Genomic DNA, 9,973 nt, shown 5'->3' with positions numbered 1-9,973 from the left:
GGGATTGCCCAGAGATAATGATTAGTTGATTTTAATTGATGCTTTTAATTATTTTATCATTTTGTTTACGCTTGGATTAACGGTCAAAATTCCGGAAAGACCTTACCATAATGTATTTGAATAGATTAATAATTGTCAAACTTGTGTTATATATTTTTATGATTTTTGTTTAGTGCCTCTTTTGTAGTTATGAATATCAAGAGTTTGAAGTTGAAAGGATAATTGCTAATTTAGATTTTAAGAGTAATCTTTTTGCAAGTTTTCCACAACTATTCACGACGTAAATTGATAAATTACATGGTATAGCTATTATCATTATTTTTTTTTTTATTATAATTAGTTTAGATTTTTTTCAGTAGTTTTAGTTAAAAGAAAAAGTTTTATTTTTTAATGTTCACATTGCCTCCCCTTATTTTTTTACTTATGTTATATTTTGGTATGATTTTTTTTTAATTCGAGTGAAAACGAATTTTGTTTAGCGGGGAGTGATGTGGCGTAATCAATTCCATCTAAGATTTGATGGTCAGTTCTTAATCAGTTTAATGATCTTTCATCTTGTTTAATGTGACACTTTATACGATACTTTAGTTGCACAGTTGAACTGCAATAGTTTATCCAAATAATCTAAGACCATTAATCAATGCCTTACATAAATTAAGAACATGTGTATAGCTGAATCTTGTGAGAAACTTTATGTATTGGTCAGTTATATTGGAGTAGTAGCTTGAAGTAACATGTTGTTTTATAGAGCTGGAATTTAGTAACGTTGTGTATTGGAAGTTATAATTGTGAATATATATTATATATACATGTACTTTTATAAGATTAAACATGTGAACATTAAGGAGACTTAGTTCAATTCTAACAGTGACTTTATGGTGGCATATATACTATAGCTAGTTCCCTATATTAACGGGCAACATGAATTACGATCCCGGATACGTAGATCCGAAATAATGACATAGTCCTCAAACACACACAAGAAAGCCCCGTTATACATAAGTTTAAGAACTGTTTGAGTTCATTAATCCTCCCTCATTTTCACAAACGGATGTGATATAACCAATCCAAACTCTGCTTGAAATAAAATAATAATAAATAATTTATAAATAAATGTTATTTTTCAGAATGATGAAGCTCAGATTATTCCTAGTTCTCTTGGCATGCCCTGTTAAAATGTTTTTCATAAGAGAAAATGTTGTTTTTAAAAAATAAAAGAGATAACTACGACGCGAGCAAGATGGCTAGTTGTTTTTGAGATAAGTTTAACCCCCTATCAAACGTTAATAACGACGCTTGAGGAACATTTGTCAGACACAGCTAATGGTATGTCTGAGGAACTATTGAAGTATTGGCAACAGGAACGAAGAGACCCTGGTAGATATTTGAGATACGAAAATACTATCAGTATTTTAAAACACGAAATTTCCAATTTAAATTTAACACAAACTTTTTTTTCTTAACAAATTGAAAGATATAAAGTCGCTTCAGGAAGTAAAACCAAAGCGAGGTAAACGTGCACTCCCTATTGTTGGAAAAACACTTTCGTTTCTGTTCGGACTAATTAGTTCGGAGGATCTTGAATCAATACAAGATAATATAAATAAACTAGCTGAAAATCAAAAACACATTACGCATGTCTCTCGGTTATGAAGCTGTCTCAAGGTCAAATTACGGAAATTAGAAAAAGCATGAATCAAATAATCAATAATTTAAATAATGTCAAGAATTTTAGTTTAGAGCTTTCTCAAGATGTACAAGACTTAGACAATTTTGTGAGATTGTATGCAAAATCTGATAGGTCTTTAACGGACCTACATGAACTTATAGGTATAGCAAGAGATTACCTACAGCATCTTAAGCTTCAACTTAACATGTTGTCGCTTGGTCATTTGTCACCATCAGTTATTAGGTCAACAGATTAAAGAAATTTATTGCTAGAAGTAAAGTCCAAATTAAGTGCTCAATTTAGACTACCTTTTGACCCGAAAGAAGATCTTTGGCATCTTTACAAAACATTAACTTGTACAACTCTGATAAACGAAGAAAAATTGGTTGTTGTGATATCAATTCCTTTATTAGATTCACTGGGTCAGTTTGAAATATGGGTCGTTTTCAAAAAATGTCGAATTTTCAGTACACCCATGTTAACTTTTTTATTTCTAATGGAAATTTCAGTTGTAATGGTTTAAATGAAAGCTTGTCGGATTTGTGATTCAGAACATTAATAATAAACACCCCTTACATCTATTTTGATAAGATTAAACTACATTTAAGACCCATTTTGGGGGTATTTGTCTGCGTACAGTGTCAGAAAAACACATTTCAAATGATTTTTTTGCGATTTTCTGATCGTCTTGATATCTACAAAAAGGACTTTTTAAGAACGTTAAATATTATTCTAACGAAAATTCGTAGCTTCTATATCACTGTATGTAACATATTATCTACAAACTAAATTGAATCTGCGTACAGGAGGTTCATGTCTTTCCTGTTACCGCTACTTAAATCAGCCGTGAAATTAATCTCCCTATGAATATTGAATCAGTCAGTGTTGATTTCAAAAGTGCAAAGTAATCTTTACATTTAAAACGCCTCGTTTCTTGAACGACAGTGTAGAGAAAAGAAATTTCAAGACATTTAGTGAAAAAAATATAGCGTACTTTTTTTTATGTCTATGCTGTTACCACCAATTTTGATTAAATACACCAACAGTATATTTGTAAAAAGTGCAATAACGTGTTGGAAACCAAATTCACAATAGAAAAACATAATCACTTCTCCAAAGGGAGTAGTTATTTCACAACAGCAATCAAAAACGAAGAAATTTGTCTATCCTGTTACTATGGTTGCTATGGTTACAGTAACAGCATAGACAATTGTAGACAAAAACGTCGTTATTTTTTTTATCTTAACATATAGGTGCAAAACGAATGAAATATTTCGTTGTTTGAAGTCATCTTCAGGTTATAACGTCTTAATCTTCCCAATTAAGCATTCGCAGGTGCAATACTGATATCGGTAACAGGATAGACAAAAAGGTAACAGGATAGACTTTTATATAGTAATATATCAGAAAGGTACGTTCCTGTTACCAATGAAATATAGAGAAAAGTAAACTAACTTATGAGGGATTTACTTGATGTTGGGTTTATTTGAAAGGGTGAAAAAATGCCGAACAATATAAATTGCTACCTTAGACTTGCATTACTGGTGCTAATTTTTACAACCTTTGAAAACCAATTTTTAGAGGCATTTTTCAGTACAACCTGGAAAATTGGCAAATTATCTATTATGTTACAGAATGAATATATATAGAAGTGTATTCTCTTGAAAACCATCTAATTGTCTACGTAAAACAAGCTTAACATTTTATCTTAACCTTTTCTTAATAACCCAAAATTTCTTTTGAAAATGGTAACAGGATAGACAAAATAATGTACCACCGATCAAAAAATGTTATAACATATTCTTGTATGACATCATTAAGATTGCATCTTTTAATATGTTGTTCTTAAAGTACTGTTTGTTATGATTTGCTTATGTAGAGGGTTGTTTGAATAAGTAACTTTTAATAATTTTTTCAATTTCAAAATTCGACATTTTTTGAAAATGACCCATATATTCTGTTTATAACCTAGCAGTAAGTTCACCGAATATTAGTAAAGTCAATGGAATCAACATGTTGGCCCAATATGATTTGGAAACGAATAACCTTGCAGTTAATAAACAGAAAACGAAATTTATGATTTTGACTTCCGAAGATGCTCGAGTATGTGCATCGGAATCTAAAAACTTTTGCGAAATATAAAGTCCAATTTATACTTTGGGGTCAAGTTCATTATGCGTAATCAAATTATTTAACTCGTTAGGTTTCTGTTTTGTTTTCCTTAAAATGGCAAAAGCTTGATGCCGATCGTTTATTTCAGCGAACCTTCTTGTGAGATTTGGTTTTAGTTCCATCCAACTTCTCTTTCAGCCAGATAACGCCTAATAAAATCACCTACAGGCCCGGTGCAAGATTGATATTCCACCCTTGGTATATCCCCATCACCCAATCTAGTTAAAGTGCAATATTTTTCGATTGCTTTTATCCAATATTCAAAATTCTTAACAATTTGGGCCACACTTTGAGTATAGACAACAGATGTTAGCCCTGTCAATTGATTCGTGACCGAAGTCATTTGCCTTTGCTGCTCAACGAGCATTTGTTCAATTTGCTCTTGAGTGGCCATTTTACTAAGATTGAATTAGCAAACAAGAAAAAGTCTTATCTGAATTGGTTTAAGGATCCTGGTCACGGCACCAAATTTACTACAGTAGCAAAGGACTCAGAACGGTATCAAACAAACGTCTATTGAGCAGCAAGGTAAAACGACTAGGTACGATGGAAATTTTAATCTGTCTAAACTACAAACATGTTCATATTTATATCATTCTATAACAATGTGAATTAAAGTTATTATATGAATTGTAATGATCCCATTTACAATTCAAACTCGCCTTTACTTCTCTTATCGGAATTAAATCAATTAAAGGAAAAGTTCAACAGGACATAATTTAGATAATCTCATATTGAAACATTAAAATAAATGTGGTCATCCGTATTTAACTGGGCATAATTTTGAATAAGTAGTTAATTGCAACATAAGGTTAATATTGTCATTAAATCTCTCGCTATAGTCTATAATTGTCTATATTTTATTTATATTTAAAATGTTTGTAACATGTATCATCCTTCTGGAACACATTAGTGTTACAAATATCCGTTATGATTTTTCTTCGGAGTTCTGTATTTTTGTTATAATACTTTTTTCTCTCCAAAAATTAACCTAGTGTTCAGTATTAACAATACTCCTTGTGCAGTTGATCAGGAACAAGTTGAAAGAGCCAGTTTGGTAGTGGGTCATATTGGTTTACGTGAGCTTTTTTTTGTTTGGTTTTACACTATTTTTGATGTTTTCTTATGGACTTCACGACGGCTGCTTTCGGTCCAGTTTGATAAACTAGGCAGCCCTTTAACCTCGACGATGTGTTGCTAGAATATGAATCAGTAACTCGGTAGTAGATGACTGCAAATCGCACTCAAACTACGACATACATAGCTCTCTGACGTTTGGGCAGCATATGACAATCATCCATCCCCAATGGGGTTCACTATAGTTTGTTGTTGAATCATCTAAGCAGCGTTACATGTTTCACCTGGCGGGTAATCATTAGCTGATCCGTCACGTCCTTGCAGCTGTAAGTACTGAGACGTCGTGACTGGATTACGTAGTGTTGCATACGTGGACTTTTTGTATTTATATATATATAGTAACCCAAAATATGACGTTAGTGCAATGAAAAAAAAACAAAGTTGTAAAAAGCTTGGGAGTATTCTGTTCCATGAAACTGTCAATGGATGGTGCCTGAACAATATCACATGGAGCTGATTACATTGTGTTATGTAAAAGTAAAGTATGAATGTTTTTAAGAGTTCTTAGATGCATGCATAATAATTAAACTCATTATAGATACCAGGATTGAGTTTTGTCTATACGCCAGACGCGCGTTTCTTCTACAAAAGACTCATCAGTGACGCTCGACTCCCCAAAAAAGTGAAGAAAAAAAAGGCCAAATGAAATATAAAGTTGAAGAGCACTGAAGACCAAAATTTCAAAAAGTGTTACCAAATACATATGTCTGTATGTGAGTGTATCGTTTTTCCTAGTTCTTAAAAGTCTGTTTTAATGAGTATGCCAGATCAACCATGCCAGATGATGCAGCAACAAGATGGTATGATTTCCTTTACATCATTAATAATCTTGTACGTTCTGCTAATGGTTGTAATTTTGATGTGGTAAGCATGTTTTACATTGACTTCTCGTGTTGTGGTATTTCTTTGCAGATATAATGATATTAGCAAATTCTAGTTGTAAAATTTAATAATCAAAAGAATACAATTTTGGTTGGATATAACAAAGTATTTTACAATTTACATCAAATTTACAATTTTGGTTGGATATAACAAAGTATTTTACAATTTACATCAAATTTACGATTTTGGTTGGATATAACAAAGTATTTTACATTTTACATCAAATTTACAATTTTGGTTGGATATAACAAAGTATTTTACATTTTAAATCAAGTTGTCAATTTTTGTTGGATATAACAACGTATTTTACAATTCACATCAAGTTTACAATTTTTGTTGGATGTAACAACGTATTTTACAATTTACATCAAGTTTACAATTTTGGTTGGATGTAACAATGCATTTTACAATTTACATCAAGTTTACAATTGTTAAACAAGTACCATACGGGCTTATCATCATTTTTTTCTCCGCTACAATTCTGATACTATCATCTCTGTCTAGTTGGAGTGCAGCAACGATTGTGGCGCCATATTCAAAGTAACTTGAGTTAGGTCGTTTTGGGGGATCGTTAGACACTAACCCTTTCATCTTGGGATCTGAATTTTGAAACAACATAAACTGCGCATCACTCGTGTCAGAAACAACGGTTACTGATATAAGATATAGTCCTTGGTATTTACAAACGTATACACCATCATTTCCGGTAATTCCTGAGAGCTCCCGAACGTCTGAAAACTGGAGAGTTTTATTCTCGGAAACTGTGTGGTATCCTTGTAAGCACATTGTAACTGCAACTACAAAAAAAAACAGTTTGATATTTGCAGTATGGTCATTTGATTCGTTTCAACCACCAAGCATGAATAAAAAAAAAAGAAAAGAAAAGAAATTTTATATCATTTAATAAGAGACCTCGTGGTCCGAGCTATTGTGGTCGGTGGTGTAAGTCATTCATCTTCTTTATCACCAGCCTGTCAACACTGGGGTTGTGAATTTCTAACGTGGCTGGGGATGTCATCCAATTATAACGTATCCCTACGAAAGGGGCGTTAAACACCAGTTAATCAATCAAAATCAATTATTATAAAAAGTATCTTTTTTAAGCAGGGGCCTGCATGAGATATCTTTTCCGTGGTGCCTTTAATCAAAGTCATCGTAATTTTTCATCAAAAGTCGACCTTTAATAAAAGGGTTTATGGAAATGAGTACACTGGCCTTGACAGAACTTAAACAAATATCACAAAGACAGGATGAAAAGAAATATTTAATAGGCAACAACATATCGGACGCAAGTGTCTGTAAATTCTAAAATAACAACAAATGTTCATGTTCCCCCATAAAAACTTCATTTGAAAGTCCCCTTACGTCAATATTTCAAAGAAATGCGGGAAAAGAATTTTCACATATTGATTGACCTATAAGTCCAGAGTTAATGGTTATCGCGCTCTTTTTAAGGTCTTATTTGTTGGCAACTTTGCATTGTGTTTTCGATTTTATCATTTTTTAAACGAAAGAAGAAATCTAGAATCGAAATAATTCAAAATGACATCAAGTGGTAATGGTTAACAGATTCGGTTATTTCACGTTTTCGGTTTTATCATTAGTTTCCTAAAATCAGCCTACTTTCGATTTCGCGTATTCGCCTTATGAAATTGTACACATTGCCGACGTTGGCTTGTTCCGTCTGTTCAGAAATACGTGTGTGTCGACTTATTTGTACACACTTGTCTGATGTTCAATTGCTTTCAAATCCATTAAATTTCTCAAAAATATATCATAAATACATGCTAGTTGCCCTGAACACTAAAAAGTGTTACAATCTAAGGCCTTTACAAACAAAAACATAGAAAATAATATCTACTTCAAGTCAATAAAAAAGTGCTGGCTGTAGGACTAGCGATACATGTACCTTCGGGGACAAAACCTCTACAAGTAGAGTCATTGACCTGGTTATTGTCAAATTCAGCATTATAACCTGTGTGTAAATGACTGGCTGTTATTTTTTTTTCTTTTGTTTTTTTTTTTTCATTTCAATTTTCAATTTATTACAGTAATGTACCTCTCTTGCTTTCAGCTGACTCCATCTGAATTTCACCAAGAATCTTTGTTATGTTTGATATCTGTTGGTCCAGTCCTGGTAGGTTCTGTAAATGGTTTGGCTTACAGCTTAAGTCCCCTTGAATAGACAACAATAGATTCTATGTATCACGGGCCTAGGGTAGTATGAATAATAATGAGTTTAATGAAGCCGCGCGGGATACGAGATCATGTCAATGGTGCGATTATCTAATTTCACAGAATTTTCTGAAAGCGGAAAACAAAATATGTTCAGACGTTTATAAATATTTCTTAAGATGTAAGGCATATATCACTAGAACCGAGACGAAACCAAAATTGAAAATAAATATAACAAACGGATAATGTCAAGCTCCCTGCGTCACTCGTGAAATGAATATCAGAAAATAAATTTAAACAAGTGCAATTCGGTATCAAACATACAATTAAGAAGAAAATATGCACACTATTAAAAAATCAAAGTACTATTAAACTTGTCTTACCACCAATTGTTAGATAAGCTACAGTGAAGCCTAAACCAAATGCCACCAAGCAAAGTATACATTTACGTATCACTTCCATCAGGATACACATGGCGAACAACTGCGTCCACGAAATGTTGATTGCACCTTCAATCTGTTTGTGTCCATCTGTATGATCAACAACGTTTCGTTTAGAATTGTCGTCAATTTGTATTTTAAGAGAAGCCATGATACGGTACTTTTCAATACTAGCACTTTTTTTAAATGTTCAAATGTTTGAATAGAAAAAAGCAGCTTCGTTAACAAACAGGAAGAATTGCGTGTAAAACATTTGTATAACGTGTGTTTTTCTTCGAAAGATTATATCAGGACCTTTATATAATAAGTGTTTTCCGTCTCCTAAGATCGAGGATACGTTCTTTGTTTCCTCGTTATCGATATTTTGTACTGATAAATTTAGTCGCTAATATAATTTTTATCTTCACTATGTAGTACTTATATTCCATATCCGTCCTGTTAAATGCAGTTTATAATACTTTGTTTTATAGAAGAGGCAAATCATGCTACATTTTAAAATATATATTTTTTTAATTAATATGTTATTTGCGTCCAAAAATAAAAACGTTGCATGTATATGTATAATCGTCCAGGCTAAATTTGAACATGCATGAAATATTTGCCACTTGACATTTAGAAACTAGCAATCTTTTAGCCAATTGATATAGGTCTACTCATGTGTTTCGATCTCTTTCTCCTTGTCCAATTTTCTACCACTGGAGGCCATCGTAGATCAGCGAATATAACGCCTGAATTATCCGGGTTATCCTTGTATATATATGCCAGTATGAATCACTGTACTATATTGTCTTTCGCATGTTTAATTGCCAAAACTTGAACCTTTTGATAAATGAAACACTGGATTTGTAATCGGCAAAAATACAGCAACGAAAACAGGTTTATTTATATCACACAAAGTAATGCACTTTTTAATATGATCGAGTGGCCTTGTTTTTTATCCAATTTCACTACATGTAAAAATAAACTAAGAACAATCTTCCATCAAAGATGTTCAAGACGGGGATTGGGTATGTTTTTTCTAAAGATATATTGTGATCCCAAATTGGACGACAAACAATATTCTTGTCACGCAAATTACAAAGCAAAATATATTATGTCTCCAATTTTCCCCAATACTTTAGAGTGTTAAATATTGAAAAAATAATTTATTAATAAGATGAAAAATTCAATAAACAATAAATCGCGAGCAACATTTTCTGGCACATACAAAAAATCATAACCCATCCCACCCGCCCCTATAAATGTAGATCAGACTTTTTTTTTTCTAAGGTGACTTGGTGGGGTGTATATTTGTAGGTCTTGACCTTTTAGTACTCCGCTCTAGAAAGTAAAAAAAAATGTCCAATTCCGTAAATTGCTTAGAATTTCAAAGTTAATACATGTACCAGTATTTTACCATAATGAAATAACTATTTAACATTTTAAAATGTCATCATTTATTGAAGGATAACTCCCAAGAAAACAATAGAGACATGCCCCTTCTTACTCTTACTAAAAG

General features: G+C 32.3%; 1 long non-coding RNA gene across 1 annotated transcript; it reads right to left on the bottom strand.

Moving 5' to 3' along the window:
* Positions 1–5,909: 5,909 nt before the first annotated feature.
* On the bottom strand, positions 5,910–8,842 carry LOC143052722 (uncharacterized). Its single transcript, XR_012971216.1, has 3 exons — positions 8,419–8,842; positions 7,920–8,036; positions 5,910–6,657 (listed from the first exon to the last, which is right to left on the bottom strand). It is a non-coding gene; the product is annotated as an uncharacterized LOC143052722 (long non-coding RNA).
* Positions 8,843–9,973: the final 1,131 nt, after the last annotated feature.

Source organism: Mytilus galloprovincialis, chromosome 11, assembly GCF_965363235.1.
Source record: "Mytilus galloprovincialis chromosome 11, xbMytGall1.hap1.1, whole genome shotgun sequence".
Taxonomy (NCBI): Eukaryota; Metazoa; Mollusca; class Bivalvia; order Mytilida; family Mytilidae; genus Mytilus; species Mytilus galloprovincialis.
This window is presented reverse-complemented; position numbering and strand designations above follow the sequence as displayed.